Genomic DNA, 24,615 nt, shown 5'->3' with positions numbered 1-24,615 from the left:
ATATTCCCAATGAAAACATTGGTGCACGTATACGCGTACGCACACTAGTGCATTAAACTCCAGCAATCTCAAACGAGAAAGAGTTTGCACTTTGGCTGAAAAAATGATAGGCGATCGTTGCCACCCGTTGTTGTTTTGTCATAGAATGTGCCCTATCAGCATTTCGGTTTGCTTGCGCTGAAACTGGTCGCGCATTTAATCGCAGTTCCGTCAAACCCCTCCTCGAAGTCATAAGCTGATTAATTTCAAAGTGAAACACAGACTACGCAGTAACCTTTACGTATATCCTAAAAGGTTAGTACTTAAGTGAACAGAAAACAGTTAACTAGTGCGTATAGATTAGATTAAATACTCTGTAATCAAAAATTCGATTACAATTCCAAATTCAGTCATCATCAATGTGTTTCCAGAAATGAATGACGGCAATCGAATGTGCAGGTAGGCAGCTTCCACACCTGCGTAGGATATCGCACCCATTCAATACACATGGGCCGGGACCAACGTCTTTACTTCCCTTCCGAAGGAAGACGTGACCAGAGATTTTTATGCCTCAGGAAAATCCCACCGACCTCGGCTGGGATTGAACCCAGACCCATCGGGGTGTTAGAAAGCAGTCACGCTTACCACTACACCACCGGCGCCGGCAATTCCACTGTCAACAATTTATGGCGTTTAAGCTGCTGTTCTTTATTTTTTTGTCGCGCGTTGCAGCGGTACGTAATGAATATGTGTCATAGAATGTGTCCTATTAGCATTTCGGTTTGCTTGCGCTGAAACTGGTCGCGCATTTAATCGCAGTTCCGTCAAACCCCTCCTCGAAGTCATACGCTGATTAATTTCGAAGTGAAACACAGACTACGCAGTAACCTTTACGTATATCCTAAAAGGTTAGTACTTAAGTGAACAGAAAACAGTTAACTAGTGCGTATAGATTAGATTAAATACTCTGTAATCAAAAATTCGATTACAATTCCAAATTCAGTCATCATCGCTGCTTTCGAGGTGCATGAGAGTCAGTTTTGGTGGACAAAAGAAACCGATTGAACAAGTGCCGTTTTAATGGTGGGCTGAAACCATATTATCTCAATAATGTGTTTCAAGAAATGAATCGTTGATAAGTTTTAGTTTTGGTTTCTGTTTAATTCTGGTTCCAACCATCTAGAATGTACTTCAATTTGGCTTCTTTGGTAAAGATGTGCATTTCATAATGTTGAGAAATGCTGTCCAAGACCAATGATTTACAAAAAGAAGGTCCACATAAAATAATATACCGCATTAAAGACATCTTCAGTCTAGGATTGCGATACTTTGGGGATGAGATAAGATGGAGCACCAGGTGGAACTAAACCTGAGGAGCATTTCGCAATAATATGTAAAGTGAACTTCCCTATTGGAATTTTGAAGTTGGAAATAATTCACGTCCAATTCACACTCATTCAACCACCGCAACCATTTTCGAGTTGGAAAATACTTCCCCGTTTATTAATAGGTATATCAATTTATTTTATACTATCCTAAACCTGTTTATCACGTCCACAATTCTTTGGATATTCTTACCTTCTGTTCTTATTCTCTTCGCTGCCAAGCTGCGCGCGTCGCATACATATTATCGCATATTTCTGCTATGTTACTAAGTCGAATGTGTTTTTTTTTTCTTTCGCGGGACGTCGGCCCTCGTGGCTCTGCAATAGGCAAATCAAAGCCGGCACTCGTGGAGAATAGAATAACTATGAAAGTGATGATGGTTTCCATGGGGAGGTATACGAGTGCAATCTTCAATTGCTTTTATTTTGAAAATGGAGCATTTTATTTAAATCCGATTACTGCTACAGTGGTAGAAAAGCTGAAATCTATGTATACACCTAAAAATCTGAAAAGAATTATTTTTTTTCTATTTTATATGCCTATTTAGTATTCCTTGAGTTTTCTACTAACGTAGCATTAACCTGATTTATATAAAATGCTCTATTTGCAAAATAAAAGCATTTTAAGATTACACTCGTATACCTCACCGTGTAAAATTTTGAAACCATCATCACTCTCGTAGTTCTTCTATTCTCCACGAGTGCCAACTTTGATTTGCCAATTATCTTCTTCCTTTTTCTTCATGACGAACAATTGGCAAATCAAAGTTGCTTTGCTTTTATTTAGCAAATGGAGCATTGTATTTAAATCTGGTTGTTGCTACAGTTGTAGAAAAGCTGAAATCTATGCATACACCTTAAAATCTGAAAAGAAATTATTTTTTCTATATTATATATCTATTGAGTAGTCCTTAAGTTTTCTACTAACGTAGCATTAACCAGATTTAAATAAAATGCTCCATTTGCTAAATAAAAGCATTTTAAGATTGCACTCGTATACCTCACCGTGTAAAATTTTGAAACCATCATCACTCTCGTAGTTCTTCTATTCTCCACGAGTGCCAACTTTGATTTGCCAATTTCTGCAACACAGCTCGTAGAAGGTAGAAGGAAACGACCAAATTGTTGGCAAGCTGCTTCACGAAGTAAAGCCGAAGATGATACACGTGAGTTAATGGGATTTTTATTTTGTCATGTCTTTTATCGATTCCGATCAAACTATGTCCTCCACCATGTCTATTGCAACAATGGAGGCAAGTAATATATACCACTCCGATCGAGCTGTGTTGCAGTGGAGCAGTTCCACACAGATTCGCAAATCGTTTCGGATCGACCTTTTACGATTATGATAAAACTCATGCGTATGATTGAAAAACTGTGAATAGCAAAGTTTAAGGAAATTAATTGGTCTTTTAGTTAAAAATACTTTCAAGATTGAGCACACACGAATAACATCTCAAAAGAGCGAAAATTGCTCAACTTATGCGACAAGTGAATTCTAACCAACGAGTATCTCGAAAATAACAACTTTGGGCTATTTAAGCATTATGCGCTTTTTTGTTGTAAATTTAATGTGTTTTAATTTTAACACTATTTTAAAGATATTCGATAACTATTGGTAGTATTTTGGATAATACTTATTTTTTCAATAATTCATAACTTTTTTGTTTATTATTTGCCCAGCAAATGCACAGTGTTAATATGTATTACTTTATCTAAACTACAGAATAAATATAAAAAAATAATTTAAAAAAATATATGCAGTTATATATGAGTAATTTTAATTTTTTTTTGTTTTTGATGATTTTGATTTTTTTTTGTAAAAAAACATAATTTTTACAGTGTATATTTCTTCTTGAAAGGCACAATATTTTTCCGCAACTTCTTCTAAGACACCATCTCAATCAAACAAATCGTTCGTGAGATATATGTTTTTCTATTGATGCGTATCATTTTTGCATAAGCCCTTTTCAAGTGTACACGACTAACAAAACTAGGGAACCAAATATGTAAAATGGCACGTTGGACAATAACCAACAACTGTGCAAAGTTTCAACATAATCGTAGAAGGTCGATCAAAAAATTTAAAAAAAAAATCGTCATTTGAAATGGAACTGCTCTTTTATTGATCTGTGTGCTGAAAATACCTGGGAATGTCTGTATATGGCTGTGGAAATACAAAGAGAAAGTCGACGAAGAGAATCTGTGAATGTTAGTTAGGACCTAATGCAATGTTCAGCTTGATATGTTCTGCATCCTTGGATTTAAATTCATAATGAAATCCTTTTTTTTTTTTTTTTTTTTTTCTTTATTTTTGTGATTTTTAGCCGTAGGCTAGTTCATCACATTTGATAATCGAGGGTCAGGCTTAGGGCCTGCCTCGAAAGAAAGCGTTTCAGTCTATCGTTACATAACGTACAACTGGCTCTGATTACCCACCAAAAGGGACAGACAACATTTTAAAAAAACTTAATGTAAAGTGGGAGTTACAACGGGACTGTGGTGAGGAATGGATGCGCGAACAAGGTAGAGCTCCACCGTAAGAGACAGTGCCCCAGTCCGGCAGAGATACCCCGACGGCAGGAAAATAGGAAGGTGAAAGAACACGGACAGCGCAGCCCACGACGAGAGGGCTAGATTTGGTTGTATAGGTGAGCGTCCTTCAAGAATGCAATCAGCGCAGTCAACGTCGAGGGGTCGTTGCCAAGTAGCTCCCTGATGCTCTCTGGGAGTCGGTGTTGTTCGCGTAGCCTCTGAAACTCTGGGCAGACACACAGCACGTGTTCCACCGAGGCAGGGATGCTGCAGATTGGACAAACCTTGTGGAAGGGTGTCCCACCGAAATTGTGGGAAATCCTCGCATGGCCGGTCCGGAGTCTTGAGATAATCCGCTGGTCTTTGTACTTGTGGCTGTCTTGCCAAGGTCGTACGGTTTCTTTGATTTTTCTCAGGAGGGTGGTGCGTGACTGAAACCATTTCTCCTGCCAGGCTTCCATGATGATAATCGCAATCCAACGCCTGACGTCTAGGAGTGGTACGTTCCTGGTGAAGCGGGGTCCGGATGGACCAGATCCCGCCAGCCTGTCCGCTGCCTCGTTTCCAGGAACACCGCAGTGCCCGGGAATCCACGTAAAAACGGTTGAGGGTGGGGCAAAACGTGTAATGGCTTGTATCCAGGGGTGGCTCGGGGCTTCGGCTTCCAGCGCCTGGATGACGCTGTGTGAGTCCGTTAGCACAAGGATCGGTTGATCTGCAGGAGTGATGGCTGCGTCAAGAACAGCAGCGGCTTCTGCGGAAAAAACGGAACACTCCTCCGGAAGACTTTGACTTGTTGCGGTGTTTGGTCCTGCCACTCCGAGTCCCACTCCGGCCCGTGATCGCGATCCGTCCGTAAAGCGATGAACGTGCCCCGGATAAACCGACCTAAGAAGTTCTGCAACGGAGCGCCTCAACGCTACAGAATTATCTCCGGCTTGGAATCCTCTCTTAATCCGCTTATCTATTTTTATAACGTTTGATCGCCAACTTTTCTCTCCATGCCAGTGGACCCTGGCCACCGGGGGGAGGTCTACGTTGGCTGCAGTGCGGATCCTTTATCCATCTCTTTGTTAGCCTTTTTTACCTTTGCGATGTGTTCCTTAAGCCTTGTTTCCAAAGTTCTTTTCGTCTGATCAATATTGCAATCTGGACCAGAGATTTTGTAGACTCCGACTTTCCCTAGGACACTTATTGAATCTTTTGTTGATCCTAACAGTGACTTCAGCTGATATGTCCTGTTGCTGAATACTAAATCTAGGCCAAAACTTCTAAACTTGTAAATAAATGGTTTGGTAATGTTTTTGTTAAAATTCACCGCTACCCATTTTAAACCCTCAGTTACTGGTGTAAGAGTTGTCGAAATACGCCTAAAATGATCCCTTGTTCTTTTATCCATTACTGCTTGAATCATTTTTTCTTGATACCCATTAAGTCTAGCGATTTCAAAAATGTGAGCTATTTCCTTTGATTTGCCTGTATCGCCAAGAGGAAGAGTTTGCATCCTGTGAACCATAGGGTGGAAAGCGGCCATTTTGTGCTGGTAGGAATGGTTTGAAGTGCTTGGTATTACTCTCTTTGTGATTGTTGGTTTTCTATAGATTTCGAAATTGAACGAAGACGTTTCCCTGATGATGAGAAGACCTAAGAAGTGGAGTTAACCGTATCTCTGTTCTTCGTGAGTAAATTTTATGTCCTTGTGAGAACAAAGCGGTCATTTCTGGGCCAACGTGGAGTTGAGCCGACTGCGATCTTCGATTCCACTTTGGCTGCAAGAGCAATAACAGCCGAATTCAATCTCTCGATGTCCTCTTTCATCGAATCAACCGCATTTGGAGCCACAGAAGTCTGATTGACGTCACGGTTCACGATATTATGGAAGTGGCCGTTTGAAAAAAGCGCCGCACAGTGATCGCACATCCAGAAGACATTCTTCTCGTACAATCCAAGTTGAGATCAACTTTGGCACAAATCACGTGAAATGTGTCGCCACAAAAACCGCGACAAACAATACGTTCCAAGTCCGAAATGGTTTTTTGGCACTTCTTGCAAGCCATGATCACTGTACTGAAAACGATGTACTCGTACGGAAGGTTTCTTACGAACTAACATATATGATTTATTCTGGATCTACACCACCGCGTGCGATGTTTTTTTCTTATCGGTATGCTACCTACGTTCGGCCCTACTATTGATCGTGAAGCGATCGATAAGGTACGGGATGGAATTATAATGGACATTGGTTGAAGTAGATCAACCATATCACCTATACTGATCAAGTGAGTGATCTTGAAGTGGCATGTGGTGGCTAGAGATACAAAAAAAAAACTTCCCAAGTAACAATTTCCAGTTGAAGAAACGCTTTCGTTTTGATTTTGTTCAGCTGCATGTTGAATAATAATTGCACAATGTGTTCACCACAACTTTTATAAAACCCTTGTTTACACTGGTTTGGAGAACCTATACAACTGCAACACAAAGGTGTTGTCTAACGTATTCAGTAAAACGTTTACCCAAAATCAATTTCTTGTTGAAGAAACGCTTCCATTGTGATTTTATTCAACTGCATGCTGAATAATAACTGTACAATTTGTTTATTACAACTTCTGTAAAACTCTTGTTTACACTGGTTTGGAGAACCTGTTCAACTACAGCATTATATGTATACGCGGTATAGGAGTAGAAGCAACTTTTATACAACGTTTATAGATACATATTTAAAGTCAAGCTTTATTGTTTTGGTGAAAGCTCTTATACAACGTTTGTAGACACTTCCTGACAGCTGCTTTGAAATTTAGTAGAGGGTAAACCTGAGAGGCGTTTGTTGCACTCTTTTATGACTCCTAAATAATCATTGTACAGCAAGCGGTGAAAAGCGTTTATAGCACTTTTTAAGGACTCCTTAATAACCGTTGTGTAAGTACTCACAATATTCACATATTAAAATTAGTTTAACAATTGTCGTGGTACGCCAAAATAATTACTTGTACAGTTTTTATTAATTTAATTTATTTGTGCACATTGAAAAAAATATGTAATTATGCCATAATTCACATTCTGTGATCATGGAGGAGAAGTAGTAACAAGCATCTGTTTAATCTTTGATTGATATTCTTTCAATTAATCTCTCTAATCATTAATTGAGAGAATTTATCTAGAAATGTTATCGTTGATTATATGATATATGTCTTAAATTGATGATTGCATTTATTAATAACACCTATATATAATTTACCTCTACTCCACCGAGGGTCTCTCGAAGCAAGATTCGAACTCATGATCCCGGATTGCCAGCCGCTTCTGTTTCCATCTGCTCTATTCTTGAATACATATTTTGATCATATGAGAGAAGTATATTAAGCTCATCTTGAGTGACTTCTCTTGCAGTCGAATAATCATTGCCTTATTGTCATATAAACGTGCCTATCACTTGTGCTATTTTTAGCAACAAAATTGTGGTTGGTGGTTGGTCGAACGTAAACAATCATTTAAGAGTGCTCCAACAGCTTTTAAAACTTTTAATCAAATGGCAATACAACTACATTCTTGTTCAACTCTGGAAGCTATTATTCAACGTTTGATCAACTCAGGTGTTGTATAAGAGCTTCCAATGGTTTGTTTTGATGCGCTTATTTCACGTTCTATATAGCTCTTGTCAATCAGTTTAACAAAGGTGCTATAAAAGTTATCGTATGTCTTATAAAGCATATAATTAAACCGAACGTAAACAATCATTTAAGAGTGCTCCAAGCAGTTTTTGAAGCTTCTAACCAACGAGGCAATACAACTACATTCTTGTTCAACTCTGGAAGCTTTTATTCAACGTTTGATCAACTCAGGTGTTTTATAAGAGCTCTCAATTGCTTGTTGGGTTATATCTCGGTGACCGGCGTGAACAAATGTTATCTGGCGGGGTTTGCAAAAACAAATTAAAAAGCGATTCTCTGCCCTGATGAACAAATTTTTTGAAAATGATGCTTCTCAATTAGAGACCCGAGTTCCAAACCCTTTTGGAAACTCACAAAAATTTTGAAAAAAAAACCTCAAAAGCCTGTTATAGCGCTTAAAGAAGGTGGTAAAATTTTGATCACAAATTTGGAAAAACACAGAAACTTGCTAGGCAATTCGAGAGTTCCCATAGTGTCAATTTGGGTCTTACTAGTCCTATTGAGAATCAGGTTGCTCGGGATTATCTGAATATTTTCTCACGGGAACTAAAAAGTTTCATAATATGAAAGCTCCAGGTTATGATGGAATTTTCTATATTATCATCATCATCATCATCATCATCATCATCATCATCATCAAAAAACTCCCAGAGAGTACCTTGTCTATCTTGGTGAAAAAATCCAGCGAATAAAAATCCAGCTGAAGCCTCTACATAGCTACCGTCCAATAAGTTTGCTTTCTTCAATAAGTAAACTTTTTGAATAGATAATTTTGAATGGAATGATGTTTCACATCAATACGAACTCAATTTTTGCAGATGGGCAATTTGGATTTCGCCATGGGCATTCAACTACTCAACTCTTAAGAGTTTCCAATTTAATTCGTTCAAACAAATCTGAAAGCTGCTCAACTGGAGTTGCTCTTCTAGACATAGAAAAAAAGCATTCGACAGTGTTTGACATAAAGGTTTGATTGCTTAATTGAAAAAGTTTAATTTTCCACTCTGTATTATGAAATTAGTTCAAAATTCGAGTAGTCCAGTATTAGTACACTGAAGAAGTCTGATCATTGTAGACGAAATACGCGTATCTGTCAAGGATAAGCAAATAAGGTAGTGGAACTAAATGGAAATTACTAATCCTTCTCTCTTTCTGTTCTATATTACTTTGATGTGCCCCTCGTTTGAAGAACAATCTACTACTACTTTTATATTATACACTCTCGGCACACACACACCTACCTATCATTCTCTTGAACGCCATTGTTAAATTAGATCTTGCGCGATACGGATCGCTACGTGAATAAGATGAAATAAAAGTTATTTCTGATTAAATTCTTGATTTATTTCGAAGAATAGAACATGGTGTCAGAAGCTGACGTGTCCTTCTGAAAGTTTTTCCGGCGTCATCGTTGAAATCGCGGAAAATCGTGCGGAAAGTAGTTAACGAAAAAAGTTCGGTTCGTGTTCGGTCGTGCGTCGTAGCAGCGGCCATTTTGAAAAGTGTTTTTGCTGGTCGGAAGTCTTCATCGAAATGGACGCCGATCAGTTCAGAGAATTCATGCAACGTCAAACCCAGATGTTACGCGATCTGGTGCAATCCATGAATACAGGAAGAGGAAACGAAGCAGCTCAGCAGCCATGTGCATCCGGGGTACCTGTCCCACTACCTTCACCCTTAACGCTGGAAGGAGACATGGCCGAGAATTTCGGCTTCTTCGAAAACAGCTGGTTGGAGTACGCCAGCGCCATTGGCATGCAACAGTGGCCAGCTACGGATAATTCAAAGAAAGTCAGTTTTCTATTGTCCGTAATCGGTGAGCCAGCTCGGAAAAAGTTCTTTAATTTCGAGCTCACAGCTGAACAAAAAGTGAACCCAGAGGAGACTTTGAAAGCTATCAAGGCAATCGTCGTGCCGAAACGGAACGTGAATGTCGACCGTTTAGACTTTTTTGGTGCCGTGCAAATGTCAGGAGAATCTACGGATGATTTTTGCTCTCGGTTGAAGATGCTAGCCAGACTCGCCAAGCTGGGCGACCTGGCCGCGGAACTGACTGCATTCAAGTTGATCACATCAAATAAGTGGCCACATCTACGTTCGAAGCTATTAACCATGTCTGACGTTACCTTGGAGAAGGCTACCGATCTGTGCAGGGCTGAAGAAATCGCATCAGCAAGAGCAGTGGAACTTGGAGTACCAGTGAAGCAATCGGAAGTGAACAAAATTCGAAAAGCGAAAGGAGAATTCAAAGCTGGATCGTCCAGATGCAAGTTTTGCGGTGACCGACATGAGTTCGTGAAAGGTGCATGTCCAGCTTTCGGCAAGCGGTGTCATCGATGCCACGGCAAGAACCACTTCGAGAAAGTGTGTAAAGCTACTGGAAAATCCAAGAGCCGGAAGTTCAAGCAAGTGAAGGAAGTGCAAGAAGGAAGTTATTCGGAAGGATCGAAATCTAGCTCCGACAGTGATGCGTCGTCGCAAGCAGGTGATGTGGAATACGAAATCGGAAAAGTGTACGACAATTCAAACAGTGGAGGCAGTGTCTTGGCAGAATTGGACCTAAAATTCGCCGAGCAGTGGAACGCAGTATTATGTGAATTGGACACCGGAGCCAACACCAGCCTGATTGGCCATGATTACCTCGCTAAGCTTACCAATGAGAGTCACCCATCGCTACTACCAACAAAGTTTCGTCTTCAAAGCTTCGGTGGCAATCCGATCAATGTGCTGGGTCAGATAAAAGTTCCATGTCGCCGCCTCGACCGAAATTACCGCCTGGTATTGCAGGTAGTGGAAGGTGATCATCGTCCCCTGTTGTCAGCAAAAGCGTCACGTGAGCTAGGATTTGTCAAGTTTTGTCGAACAGTTTCATTCACTCAAGGGGAATCACCAGACAAGCTGATGAACATCTACAGGGTCAAGGCTCAGAGAATCATTGACGACCATCAGGACCTGTTTACCGGATATGGCATGCTGCCAGGTGTGGTTTCATTGGAAGTGGATAAGTCGATAACCCCATCAATTCAGCCTCCGCGACGGGTCCCCATAGCGGTTCGTGAGAAGCTGAAACGAGAATTGTAATCGCTTGAACAAGACGGAATAATTGTCAAGGAAACCCGCCATACGGACTGGGTAAGTAACCTAGTGATTGTTCAGCGTGGTGGGCCAGAATCAGGTGTTTGTATCTGCTTGGATCCAGTGCCTTTGAATAAAGCGTTAAAGAGGCCCAATCTGCAATTTGTCACTCTCGACGAGATACTCCCAGAACTGGGCAAAGCAAGAGTTTTCTCTACTGTCGATGCTAGGAAAGGGTTCTGGCATGTGGTGCTCGATGAGCCCAGCAGTAGGCTCACAACGTTTTGGACGCCATTTGGTCGGTATCGATGGACTCGTCTTCCATTCGGTATTGCCCCAGCCCCCGAAATTTTTCAGATAAAGCTTCAAGAAGTTATTCAAGGGCTCAAGGGGGTCGAGTGCATTGCAGATGATTTACTGGTTTTTGATTTACTGAATCTTTTTGGCCGGCTTGAGCAGCATAACATAAAGTTGAATAAGTCGAAGTTGAAACTGTGTGAGCGATCAGTTAAGTTCTACGGTCATGTGCTAACGGATCAAGGCCTTAAACCCGATGAAGACAAGGTGATTGCTATCCGCAGTTATCCAACACCGATAAGTCGGAAAGAGGTTCATCGATTTATTGGCATGGTGAACTACCTTAGCCGATTTATCCAAAATCTCAGCGTCAACATGAACAATCTGCGAAGACTGATTTCGGAATCCGTCCCTTGGCAGTGGACATCGGTGGAGCAAGCTGAATTCGAAAAAGTTAAATCGATGGTGGCTGACATCAACACTCTTCGTTATTATGACGTCAAGCAACCATTGGTCATTGAATGTGATGCTAGCAGCACTGGGCTTGGCGTGGCCATTTTCCAACAGGATGGAGTTATTGGCTATGCATCCAGAACCCTCACATCCACGGAAAGAAATTACGCCCAGATTGAAAAGGAGCTGTTGGCAATTCTCTTCGCCTGCATACGCTTCGACCAGTTGATTGTCGGTAATCCCAGTGCGACGGTCAGGACGGATCACAAGCCATTAATTGCCATTTTCCGTAAACCACTGCTATCAGCGCCTCGTCGATTGCAGCATATGCTGTTGAATCTCCAACGATATAACCTTTCTGTGGAATTCGTAACGGGTAAGGATAACGTAGTAGCAGATGCGTTGTCCCGTGCATGTCTGGCTACAACAGAACCTGAGGAGTACAAGAAGCAGAATATATATAAAGTGCTAAAAGATGTGGAAAATGTGAAGTTGAGTGCTTTTTTGCGAATTTCGGACAGTAAAATAAATGAAATTATCGAACAAACAGAACAAGATCCTTTGATGCAGTTGGTGATGAACTACATTCAAAACGGTTGGCCGGAGTCCGCTGACCGTGTGCCCGATAGTGCTAGAGTGTATTTCAACTATCGCAATGAACTTTCCACGCAAGACGGCCTGATTTTTCGTAACGACCGTATACTGGTGCCACATGTTCTTCGAAGAAGGCTGATTGGAAGCTGTCATGCGAGTCATAACGGGATAGAGGCAACTTTGAAGCTGGCACGAGCAAATCTGTTCTGGCACGAGCAAATCTGTTCTGGCCCGGCATGAACTCACAGATCAAGGATGTCGTTAAGGAGTGTGGCATTTGTGCAAAGTTCGCCGCATCGCAATCGAATCCGCCCATGCAAAGTCATGAAATCCCCGTTTATCCGTTTCAGCTCGCTTCGATGGATGTATTCTTTGCGGAATATCGTGGAGCCAAACGCAGTTTCCTGATAACTATCGATCACTACTCCGATTTCTTCGAATTGGACATCTTGAAGGACCTCACTCCGGAATCCGTTATCATCGCATGTAAGCAGAATTTCGCCCGTCATGGTGTTCCACAACGCGTCGTCTGCGACAACGGTACTAATTTTGTCAACCAGAAGATGACGAAGTTTGCTTCCGAATGGGACTTTGAGCTTGTTACGTCTGCACCATATCATCAACAGGCCAACGGTAAAGCTGAGGCTGCCGTGAAGGTGGCCAAGCATCTGTTGAAGCACAGGAAAGTGGAACGGATTATTGGTACGCCTTGTTGCATTGGCGTAATATTCCGAATAAGATTGGTTCAAGTCCAAATGCTCGACTCTTCTCCCGTTCCACCCGGTGTGGTGTGCCAGCAGCGGTTGATCGTCTGCGTCCAACGGTGGTGGAAGAGGTTCCAACTGCAATCGAAATAAATCGTAAGAAGGCTAAATTCTACTACGATAAGAAAGCAAAACAACTACCTACGTTGCGGGTGGGTTCACCAGTTCATATCCAGTTGAGGCCCGATACAACGAAGTTATGGACACCAGGAGTCGTCTCAAGTCGCCTCAACGATCGGTCCTACGTTGTGAATGTGGATGGTGTGGATTACCGCCGATCGTTGGTTCACCTCAAGCCACGTAAGGATCCCGAAACGCCGCCAGTACGCTCAGCACCTGTGGTCCCGATTACAAACCAGGAACTACGGTCGAATCCAACACCAACGGATGTTTTGGAATCTGATGCCAACCCGACAGCTGATTGTATTCCTGCCTCGATTTCTGCTACCTGTCAGGTGGAGCGCAACGCAAACAACAACACGAATGAGACGATGCCTACTTTGTTTACACAAGCTGCGGCTACACCACCCACTGCAGTTGCAAATCGGTATCGTCACATGACACCGTCGTCATCAGGCCGACCAAAGAGAACCATCCGTGTTCCGGCAAGACTGAATGATTATCAACTCTAGACTTGTGAAGCTTTTTGAAGAAACGAGAAGATGTTCTATATTACTTTGATGTGCCCCTCGTTTGAAGAACAATCTACTACTACTTTTATATTATATTATATTATCTCTCTCTCTCTCTCTCTCTCTCTCTCTCTCTCTCTCTCTCTCTCTCTCTCTCTCTCTCTCTCTCTCTCTCTCTCTCTCTCTCTCTCTCTCTCTCTCTCTCTCTCTCTCTCTCTCTCTCTCTCTCTCTCTCTCTCTCTCTCTCTCTCTCTCTCTCTCTCTCTCTCTCTCTCTCCCTCTTTATACAGGTATTCCACTAAGACGCCCACACTCATCACGAGTTCAACATTACTTAACTACCATAGCTCTGCAGGTACATTGTCAAAACACCTCAACGACTACCTTTAACAGCAGGAGTTCCTCAGGAGAGCATACTTGGCCTACATTTTATAACATTTTCATCTCGGACCTCCCTGATTTGTCACTGGGTTGCCGCAAACCTTTGTTCGCTCATGACACAGGCTTTTCTACTAAAGGAAGAAACCTTCGTGTTATTTGCAGCACACAGCAGAAAAGTTTAGATATTTTCTTTTCTTATTTACAAAGATGGAAGATTTCTCCCGACGCTTCCAAAACTCAAATTATAATACATCCAAATAAATCTAGAGCTTACTTTTTGAAAGCTAGTAGTAGCCGCATAGTCACTATGAACGGATTACAATTGGGAGGCAGCCCAGTCTTTACACCCAGAAGATCCCTGCCAAGGAGCTTTTTCCTTTATTTTACCGTCGGCTTCTGTTCCGTAATCTAGTGTCAATCACCGACGGACATCGATTGCCATCCATTGACGGCAATCGAATTTGTATGAAGGCAGCTTCCACACCTGCGTAGGATATCGCACCCATTCAAACACACATGGGCCGGGAGCAACGGCTTTACTTCCCTTTCGAAGGAAGACGTGACCTGAGATTTTTTATGCCTCAGAAAAATACCACCGACTTCGGCTGGGATTGAACCCAGACCCATTGGGGTGTTAGAAAGCAGTCACGCTTACTACTATACCACCGGCGCCGGCAAAATTAATTTGTTGTTTTTATCGATAATTGCATTTCGCATCCAGGGGATTATCCACTCAGCAGTTTGTAGTCCAAAGTGGAATAGGACTAGAAAGTAATCTCGCTTTTTTTTTAGTAAGCCTGAACAGGAAACCAGAAGAAGATGAGTTGTACAAACGAAGTATTGACAAATGGACTAATCTCAAGTAGTATTACCAGTGTTCGATCGTGGAGATCAAATTCGGATGCCGGAGGTATTACTACCCGCTATATCTGATAGCAGCACACCAAACCACGGGAAAAAGCAATTCACCCTTGTAGCACACTTCACTGGTATCGCAATGCTCTTTCTTGTGACAGTTTCTTCGTCACGAACCACCCACTGTGAATATCACGGTTTCAATCAATCCCGTGATCCATTTATTGTCACCTTTGGCTAACACCGAGATAAGGTTCGGACTTCGAAAGAACACTCGAATTTACTGCACTAGGGGGTTTGCTTTATTTGCCCGGAATAAAGGGAACGACTTGGGTTTGTTACCGGTTGCTTTGGCTTTATGTTTTGTACTGATGGGATTGTATAACTTACTTAACATTGAATGGGTTTTGTGCGTACTATAGTTTGTGGGTCGATCGTAAATTTGCAGAAACGTTCCTTATGACCGACAATGCCATTTTGAATCCAGCCTTATTTTTGAAAAGGGCATATAGAAAAAAAAACAAGCTTATCTTCAGAAAATTTTTACTCGAAAACTGTTTCCCGATCGGTTTGGTGTCTTCGGCAATATTTCAGATAATCATAACTTGGATTATAACTTGAAAACATCACTTCCAATCGAAATAACGTTAGGGACCAGAGATTCCAGATTTGCAGACATGTCTGTGAATGTGCAGAATTTTCATTTTTAATACAGACCTTTTTCACAGTGCAGCATAATAGCCTTTTAATTTTTTTCGCAGACATTTACAGATTTTAGGAGTCATAGAATTTGTCACACTTAAGCTTACATTTATAATTATGGATAGTTTACAGTCCGCATCGTGCTCTCTTGCCGTGCGGATCTATTTGCTTTTTGCTTAAGGAAGTGTTACTACTACCTAAAGCTACAACAAATTTAAACAGCACTTTTCAGTGCTCAACCTGTAAAAATTTTTCTACCTTGTTCAACTCCTCTTATTCCTCTTCGATCCTTGTTTGGACCCTACCCGAGGTAATCCTTCTTGGATATCGATTTGGAAAAATCCTCTTCGATCCTTCAGATTCTTATAGTAATCTGCTTGGAAGTCGATTTGGATAAAAAAATTACTGCCTAAACGCAAAAGAAAGGGGAAAACTCTTGACCCCCCTTCTGATGAAATTAATTTGAGTAATCAATTTGATTTGCTCACGGATGATGAGAATGATCCATCATCCAAGAAAAATTCTAGTAAATTTTCCCGGCTTAATGCCAAGAAAGAAAAGATTCCCCCTATTGTGATAACCACTACCGATTTCCATGCTCTTCGCATGGAACTTTTGAATTTCGTGAAAGTTAAGTTTTCACTACAAATTGGACGTCGGGGTGAATGCCGTGTATTGGCTGAAACCTTGGACGGATTTAAATGTCTTCTCAAGTATCTTACTGAGAAGAAGCACAAATTTTTTACTTACGACACCAAAACTGAACGTGTGTTCAAGGTTGTCATGAAAGAACTGCCCAGTGGTGAATCCCTGGATCAGATCAAAGATGAACTGGCAAAATTACTTGGAGTTGTGCCACTCCAAGTAATCAAAATGAAAATGAAATCCCGTCCTGGCGATTCGCGCAACGGGATTTCTAATGATTTTTATTTAGTTCACTTCAAGTCTAGTGAACTAAACAACCTTAAGGCCTTAGAAAAAGCTAGCCTTATGCTCCATGTCCGAGTGAAGTGGGAACACTTCAGGAAGACTGGAGGAAATTTTCAAAACCTCACTCAGTGCCGTAAGTGCCAGGGATGGGGTCACGGAACTAAAAATTGCTACATGCCAGCAAAATGCATGAATTGTGGTGATTCCTCTCACGCAAAGGACGACTGTCCTGTGAAGGAAGATCCTAAGAAATTTAAATGTTCAAATTGTGGTGAAAACCACAAATCCAATTTTTGGGAATGTAAGACTCGCAAAGCGATCCTACAATCTCGTTCTAACCGACAGGTAGGAAACGCTCCACGTTTCCGACCAGGTACAAATTCCTCTGCTGTTAACAACGGTCAGCGAGGAACAAATTCTACATTCGTACCCGTAGGTACAAATATCACCCCTGCTTCAAATGTTTCATCTGTACCTACTCTCCTCGCTGCTAACAATGTTCAGCGAGTTAATGGAGCTACCTATGCTGCTATTGCAGCGGGTAGAAATCAAAATACTAACCAACGTTCTAACGGAAATTTTGACAATTTTGACTTAGGAAGCATTACTGCCCCTAAAATGGAATTTTTACAGAATTCATTAATTGGCATGATTTCTGATATGCTTAAATCTAACTCCATGTTTGATGCTATTCAAACTGGAGTGAAATTTGCTAATAATATTGTCATGACTTTAAAATTCAGTAATGGATTTTAAAGCATTAAACATTTTAAATTGGAACGCTCGATCTCTTAAAGATAATGAAGACGAGCTATTTAATTTTTTGAGAGTTCATAACGTGCATATTGCCGTTATAACTGAAACGTTCCTTAAACCTGACCATAAGGTTAAGAAGGACGCAAATTACTTGATTTATAGAAATGATCGTCTTGATGGACCCTGTGGTGGCGTTGCCATCATTATTCATAGACGAATCAAGCATAAAATTCTTTCTTCATTTGAAACCAAAGTTTTTGAAACTTTGGGAGTTTCTGTTGAAACAAAATTTGGACAACTTACGTTTATAGCTGCCTATTTGCCATTCCAATGCGTAGGCCAGAAAAAGAATTTTCTCAAGGGTGACCTCCAGAAACTTACCCGTCATAGGTCTAAATTCTTCATTATTGGTGATTTTAATGCAAAACACCGCTCATGGAATAATGCTCAAAGCAATTCCAATGGTAATATTCTGTTTGATGATTGTTCTGCAGGTTATTACACTATTCAATATCCAAACAGCCCAACATGCTTTTCTTCTGCAAGAAATCCCTCAACTATTGATTTGGTCTTAACTGATTCATGTCATCTTTGTAGCCAATTGGTTACCCATGCTGACTTCGGTTCTGATCACCTTCCAGTAACTTTTGAAATATCCCAAGAAATAATTTCTAATCCCAACAGCTTTACTTTCAATTACCATAGGGCTGATTGGGAGCAATATCGAACATTTATGGAATATAACTTCGATCCAAACATTCCTTTGCAAACCAAAGATGAAATTAATTATGCTCTTGAATCTCTGACTACTTCTATAGTTGAAGCAAGAGCTGCCTCAGTACCAAAATGCGAGGTTAAATTCGATTCAATTATAATAGACGATGATCTTCAGCTCTTGATCCGTCTTAAAAATGTCCGTAGGAGACAATTTCAAAGAACACGCGATCCTGCCATGAAAGTTATCTGGCGGGATTTGCAAAAACAAATTAAAAAGCGATTCTCTGCCCTGAGGAACAAAACTTTTGAAAATAATGTTTCTAAATTAGACCCGAGTTCCAAACCCTTTTGGAAACTCACAAAAATTTTGAAAAAACCTCAAAAGCCAATTCCAGCGCTTAAAGAAGGTGGTAAAATTTTGATCACAAATTTGGAAAAAGCTCAGAAACTTGCTAAGCAATTCGAGAGTTCCCATAATTTCAGTTTGGGTCTTACTAGTCCTATTGAGAATCAGGTTGCTCGGGATTTTCGGAATATTTTCTCTCGGGAAAATATTTTTGATGATTCCTGGGGGACTGATTTGGACGAAGTAAGGTCTATAACTAAAAAATTTCAAAATATGAAAGCTCCAGGTGATGATGGAATTTTCTATATCCTCATCAAAAAACTCCCAGAGAGTACCTTGTCTTTTCTGGTAAAATTATTTAACAGATGTTTCCATTTGGCATACTTTCCTGATAAATGGAAAAATGCAAAAGTTGTTCCAATTTTGAAGCCGGATAAAAATCCAGCTGAAGCTTCTAGCTACCGTCCAATAAGTTTGCTTTCTTCAATAAGTAAACTTTTTGAAAAGATAATTTTGAATAGAATGATGCTTCACATCAATACGAACTCAATTTTTGCAGATGAGCAGTTTGGATTTCGCCATGGGCATTCAACTACTCATCAACTCTTGAGAGTTACCAATTTAATTCGTTCAAACAAATCTGAAGGCCACTCAACTGGAGTTGCTCTTCTAGACATAGAAAAAGCATTCGACAGTGTTTGGCATGAAGGTTTGATTGCTAAATTGAAAAAGTTTAATTTTCCACTTTACATTATGAAATTAGTTCAAAATTATTTAACTGACAGAACTCTGCAGGTAGATTATCAAAATTCCAAATCTAATCGACTACCTGTTAGAGCAGGAGTTCCTCAGGGTAGCATTCTTGGGCCTATATTGTATAACATTTTCACTTCGGACCTCCCTGATTTGCCTCAGGGTTGCCACAAATCTTTGTTCGCTGATGACACAGGCATTTCCGCTAAAGGAAGAAGTCTTCGTGTTATTTGCAGCAGACTTCAGAAAAGTTTAGATATTTTCTCTTCTTATTTACAAAAATGGAAGATTTCTCCCAACGCTTCCAAAACTCAACTTATAATATTTCCACATAAGCCCAGGGCTTCCTTTTTGAAACCTAGTAGTAGTCACATAGTCACTATGAACGGAGTTCCAATTTCCTGGTCAAACCAAGTGAAATATCTTGGATTAATACTCGACCATAAATTAACTTTTAAAGATCACATTGAGGGCATTCAAGCCAAATGTAACAAATATATAAAATGTTTGTATCCTCTTATAAACAGGAAATCCAAACTTTGCCTGACGAATAAACTTCTAATATTTAAACAAGTTTTTAGACCGGCCATGCTCTACGCTGTGCCAATATGGTCTAGTTGCTGCACTACCAGGAAAAAAGCACTTCAAAGGATTCAGAACAAAATTCTGAAAATGATTTTGAAGTTGCCTCCCTGGTACAGTTGAGACTTTAGCACAAATGTCCAACAAAATAATTAATAATTTCAGGCAAAAATCGTTGCAATCCTCAATTGCAACGATTAATTCCCTTTATACTTAGATAAGATTTAGTTTTAGTTTTTAGTTTTAAGATATCAATTGTTATACTGACATGCAGGTTAAAAAACCTGTTTAAAATACTGAATTGCCAAGACAGGAACAATGTAAAAACACTTAGATGTATATCATAACAATTAAGGCTGGTAAGTTACTGTAGTAACTGGAGCACCTAGGTTAAAAATGAAATGTAATTTATTTTGAATTTGGAACAAATAAAGAGTTAAAAAAAAAAAAAAAAAAAAAAAAAAATGGATAGTTTACAGAAAGATAGAGAGAAGGATTAGTAATTTCCATTTAATTCCACTACCTTATTTGCTTATCCTTGACAGATACTTTATACTGTACTAAGGACGTGTATAAGAAGAAGACACTGAAGAAGTCTGCACATTGTAAACGAACACGCGTATCTGTCAAGGGTAAGCAAATAAGGTAGGGGAATTGAATGCAAATTACTAATTCATCCCTCTCTCTTCAAACAGGTATTCCACTAAGACGCCCACATTCATAAGGAATTCAAATATCTCATTGATTTCACTTCTAATTAGTTTTATGTAAGCTAGACATTTGACACATCTACTAACAAAGGCTGGTGAAAAAAAGAGTTTAAAAAAATACTTGTTGGCTGTCCCTGGCCGCACACCCACCTCATACTAATTTTTACTAATTGGCGTTCTTCGAAAAACTCGTCGCTTCTAGCAAATATTGACTGTTTATTATGGGAATTTTTGGTTGAGTGAAAGGATAGTCCAAAGTATGCTATATTTCACGCACAGACTGACGTTTGCTAGAGGAAAGAATTACAGAGTCGACATCAACGCCAATTACAACCAATATTTAGTAATGATTATTTTGATAGATCATCGGCATCGCAGATATTTCAAACCTTTGCCGAGTTTCCAAAGCGGAAATTGTTTCACAGTGAAAATAAAGTTTAAAACATCATCGCCCGTTCTAAAAGCGCCTACGGCCCAACTCCGATGCCCTGTTAGTCTTGAAACCCGAAAGCGGTAGTTATCGAACGTGTTAAGATTTTGATATCAAGATTTATTTGGACCTACCCGGTTTGCTTTAGCTCACTCACTTGCTTTAGCGGGGGAGGTAGCTCATCGATTCTTCCGGTTCGCCTCCTAGCATCGTGCTATAAGGTACCAGGCGATAACCAGGGTAGTCGATCGATAGCTCGATGACGTCATTTCGTTGGCGTCTGCAATGGGAAATTCTCATAGCATGCGTTGACGATGGGACGTTGTCGAGTTGTTGAATAGCAACTATCGTGGTAACTCTGTCGATCTGCCAAATTTGGAAAGACGTCTGCATTGAATTGTCTCATATAATAATATTCCGCCCACTATATCACAAGAAATTGCGAGTAGCTGAGTGGAATGGAGATAAGTTAAGCATTGGGTACAGGACCAAGTCTCCCCTGGGTGGTGCCAAAAGATGAGCGCAATAGAATCATCAAGTTGCCTTAAGGCACGGAATGAGACTATTGCATGGCTGGGTAGTCAAAGTCTTCCATTCGTTAGTCATTTCAGGTGGATTAGAACAGGTTTAGGATTAGGGTGGGCGTTGGCCAGATTTGGATTTTTCAGATATAATTTTAAATAGGACCTAGATTATTTAATACACTAGTAACCTCAACTTCTCTCACAATGTTTCATTGTGACTAATCAACACTCAATGGGTAAAATATCAAATTTGCGGTAAATTTGAAAAAAGGTAACTTGGCGTTTAGAGCGCACTGCCCACTGGACGATTCTGAAGCCTGACCAAGTGAGTGGGCTACGGGTTTATTTGATTGTACGTCATTTCCATGTTATATATAGATACATTCATACCATTGGCATTTTGTATTTGAGATAAGACAGAGACATGCGGAGGGCCTGCTTAGGGGGAGCGTAACCCATGTTATGGCTTCCATTTATTAAATAGTTCAGATAGGCTGGAAATGATAGGTTCATGGTGAGAAAATGTACCATATGGTGCCCGTTCACTGATCAAAATTAGATTAAAATCGTCAGGCCTTTGTTGTCGTTTGGGACCAGTTTTGCGAGGTAGGCGACGATTGTGCGTATTTCTCGCGTAACTTTTGAAAAGGGCCTATTTATAGCCTGAACAATACGTAAAGAGCAAATTGAAACATTGAACGTCGCGTGAAAGTGGAACTTAATGAAGGCCTAAGTACTTTTTCGTAGTTTTTAGTTTTCGGATTTGAGAGATCGTCGGTTACAGTGGCCTGCTTACTGAGCAGGAAAACGCGGTCCCAGGTCCTTACATATCAAAGAGATTTATGGTAAAATCGCTTGTGTATCGTGTATTTTGCGAAACTCGTTGTTGTCATTTGTTCCGGGTTTGAATGGATACAAAAATTTGAGCAACGGTATTATGTGATATGAGGGGCTCGGTGGCCTTAGAGCAACCGTTTTTGCTTACTGAGCAGAACATCATGAGTCTAATCTCAGGCCCATCCACATTCAAGATTCGTCAATCGTTTTATTTGTTAATATGACTACATGGTAATAACAGCAACTCGGTGATTAAAAAGGTGCTCGTCTGCCTAGTGGCAAACGTTTTTGCTTACTGAGCAGAAGACCGTGGGTTTAGTCCCAAGCTCCTTCGCGTTATATGATCGTTAGGACATCAATCCAGCTTATCGTTTACCAAAACGAACCCTGTTGCAAACCCAACCCTCTTATCCAACATCCCAGTGATTCCTCGTGGAAGTGCAGAGGTGTTCTCGGCTTCCATCAAAGCGAGTGTCATGTCAACACAATCCTTCCCCTTCCTTTCTTGACCTGTGTTCGGGCGCGGCCGGCGCTGGTATTGCCTAATTTAAGATCACCAGTTTTTACACATTGAGGATGATTGCTAGTCCCAAGCATTATCTATTGGTTCTCTGTGTAATTACAGCTGATCTGGCAATAACAGAGTAGCAACCGTGGGCGGTCAATCAAGCTCAAGCTCAAGCTCAAGCTCAAGCTCACTCACTTGCTTTAGCTTCTTTCGACAGCAGCCGTTTCTTCCATTGAAACGAAAATTAAAATTAAATTGCTGCTATATTTACCTTACCTTACCAATCAGGCTAAGGCCTTGTTCTCCTCTGCTGTCCGAAGAAGTCGTCTCCACTCTCTGCTCGATCCATGGCCACACTTCGCCAGCCTCGTAGTCTGCGAAGGGTCCGCAGGTCGCCTTCTACTTGCCCGCTGCGCGTCTCTTCTTCTTGTTCCTGTTGGGCCGCCTTCGAGAACCATTTTCCCTGGGTTGTAGTGCGGCATCCGTGTAACGATTTTTTTTTCACTTTTAAATAAAGTGGACGACCCTATTTTCAATCTTTTTACAATCAAAATAATCTACGGACCCTACACGATAAGCACAAAATACTCAAAATTAAATTTATAGAAACTCAACGTTGGGTTCTATCATTTGAGATCCACCGTTGAGTGAATCAGCAAAGTTACGTTGGTTCAAGTTTACTCATGTATTGAGTTAAAAATGTTTTTTTGTTTGCCTTCATTTGTTTTCCGTCCATTTTTGACGCCACAGAAGTAGCTCCCACACCTGGACCCTACCTATCGACCCATCAACTCATGAGCCGGGAACCAACTGCTTTTCTTCCCTGCGTGATCAGAGATGTTATGCCTCAGAAAATCCCGGCGGCGCTGACTGGGATTGAACCCAGGCCTGCTGGGGTGAGAGGTAATCACGCGCAACACTACTCCATTGGTGCTCCAGCTTAATCATTGTTAAGCTCAAAACGTAATATTTTTCACTATCGATTTATATAACACTTTCCGTATTTGTTTAAAAGTTACGCGTTTGCGAATAATGTTGCATAAAGTTATTATGAATTTAACTAAAACACGCTGTGATTCAAAGTAAAAAAGAACTCAATTTTCAGTTAAAAGTAGGGTAATTTGACCAATAGTGGACCCCCTAGTAGGAACAAAAAGTATTTGTGTGTGATTTTTTCATTTAAACAACACAATTTGTGCATGACACCTGTTTGAGAAAGACATCGGTTTCTACGTAAGTTGGGTTAATAAAACTGGTTTAAAAATGTAGTGCAGTTTCCCTATAATAGACCCCTGCTTCCTAAAGTGAACCCCTGTCCACTACGAGGGGCACGCAGAACCTATACTTGGATGCGTTGTACTCAAATCGTTTGCAGGTTCATGGTTGTAATTATGGACTTAAAAATGTACTTATATGTAATTAACGTACTCAAAATAAGTACAGAAGTATTTAACTGTACTTTAAATACGTTAATGTTATCAAAGCTGTACTTTAATTACTTCCAGGTATTTATACCGAACTTAAGTACTCAAGTGTTTTTAAGGTGTACTTAAAGTACTTCTGATTATAATTATTGTAATTAAAGTAATTAAAATGTAATAACGAATATGGTTATTGTGAATAGCAGTAGGAATAAATGACAAGCAAAATAATAGTAAAAGAGAAACAACAAATAAAAGTAAATTTTAAAAGCTTTTATCACGGAATCAAAATGGTCTGCTTAGAAGAGGCGGCGGAAGTGGGTAGGACGGGTTCAAGACATAAAAAATACTATCAGCTCATAATACACCCACATATTTAAGCTATTATGTGCCTTTGGTGTTCAGTTTGTGCATAAAGTTATTCTTAGGCTGATGCACATTTAAGCGTCAACATAAAATTGCGTGTAATAGATTTGCAAACAATGACTTACAACACGGATTTTTTAATTTCCAAGCAGTATAAAAAAAGGGATGTCAACAGAATATTTTTGCGCTTACACCGCCTCGCTTGTAAACAGGCCTTATGCAAGGTAGGACAAGCACCTAATATGGGACAGATATGTGATTATGGGTAGTACCGAGTTTAAAGGCAGTTCGTAAGGTATATTGTAATCCCTCTATTTATGCGATGGGTGGTAATGTCCACCCACCGCTGTTTTTCGGATTTGTGATTAGTGTAAACCATAAACTAGATTTATAAAGAAAATCAGCTGAATAGGTT

The 24,615-nt window shown here is 40.3% G+C and overlaps 1 protein-coding gene across 1 annotated transcript in view; it reads left to right on the top strand.

The window, feature by feature from the left end:
* Positions 1–808: 808 nt before the first annotated feature.
* Positions 809–24,615, top strand: part of LOC135705233 (uncharacterized) — a 38,990-nt gene continuing 15,183 nt past the window's right edge. Inside the window, exon 1 of the mRNA XM_065226842.1 lies at positions 809–887. The gene's annotated coding sequence lies outside the window, so the exon portion shown is untranslated. The remainder of the gene's footprint in view (positions 888–24,615) is intronic.

This window comes from Ochlerotatus camptorhynchus, unplaced genomic scaffold, assembly GCF_037179485.1.
Source record: "Ochlerotatus camptorhynchus isolate MF236.1 unplaced genomic scaffold, CSIRO-AGI_Acam_v1.1 ptg000262l, whole genome shotgun sequence".
NCBI classification, from domain to species: domain Eukaryota; kingdom Metazoa; phylum Arthropoda; class Insecta; order Diptera; family Culicidae; genus Ochlerotatus; species Ochlerotatus camptorhynchus.
Note: the sequence above shows the minus strand (reverse complement) of the source record. Positions and strands in the feature narration are given on the sequence as shown.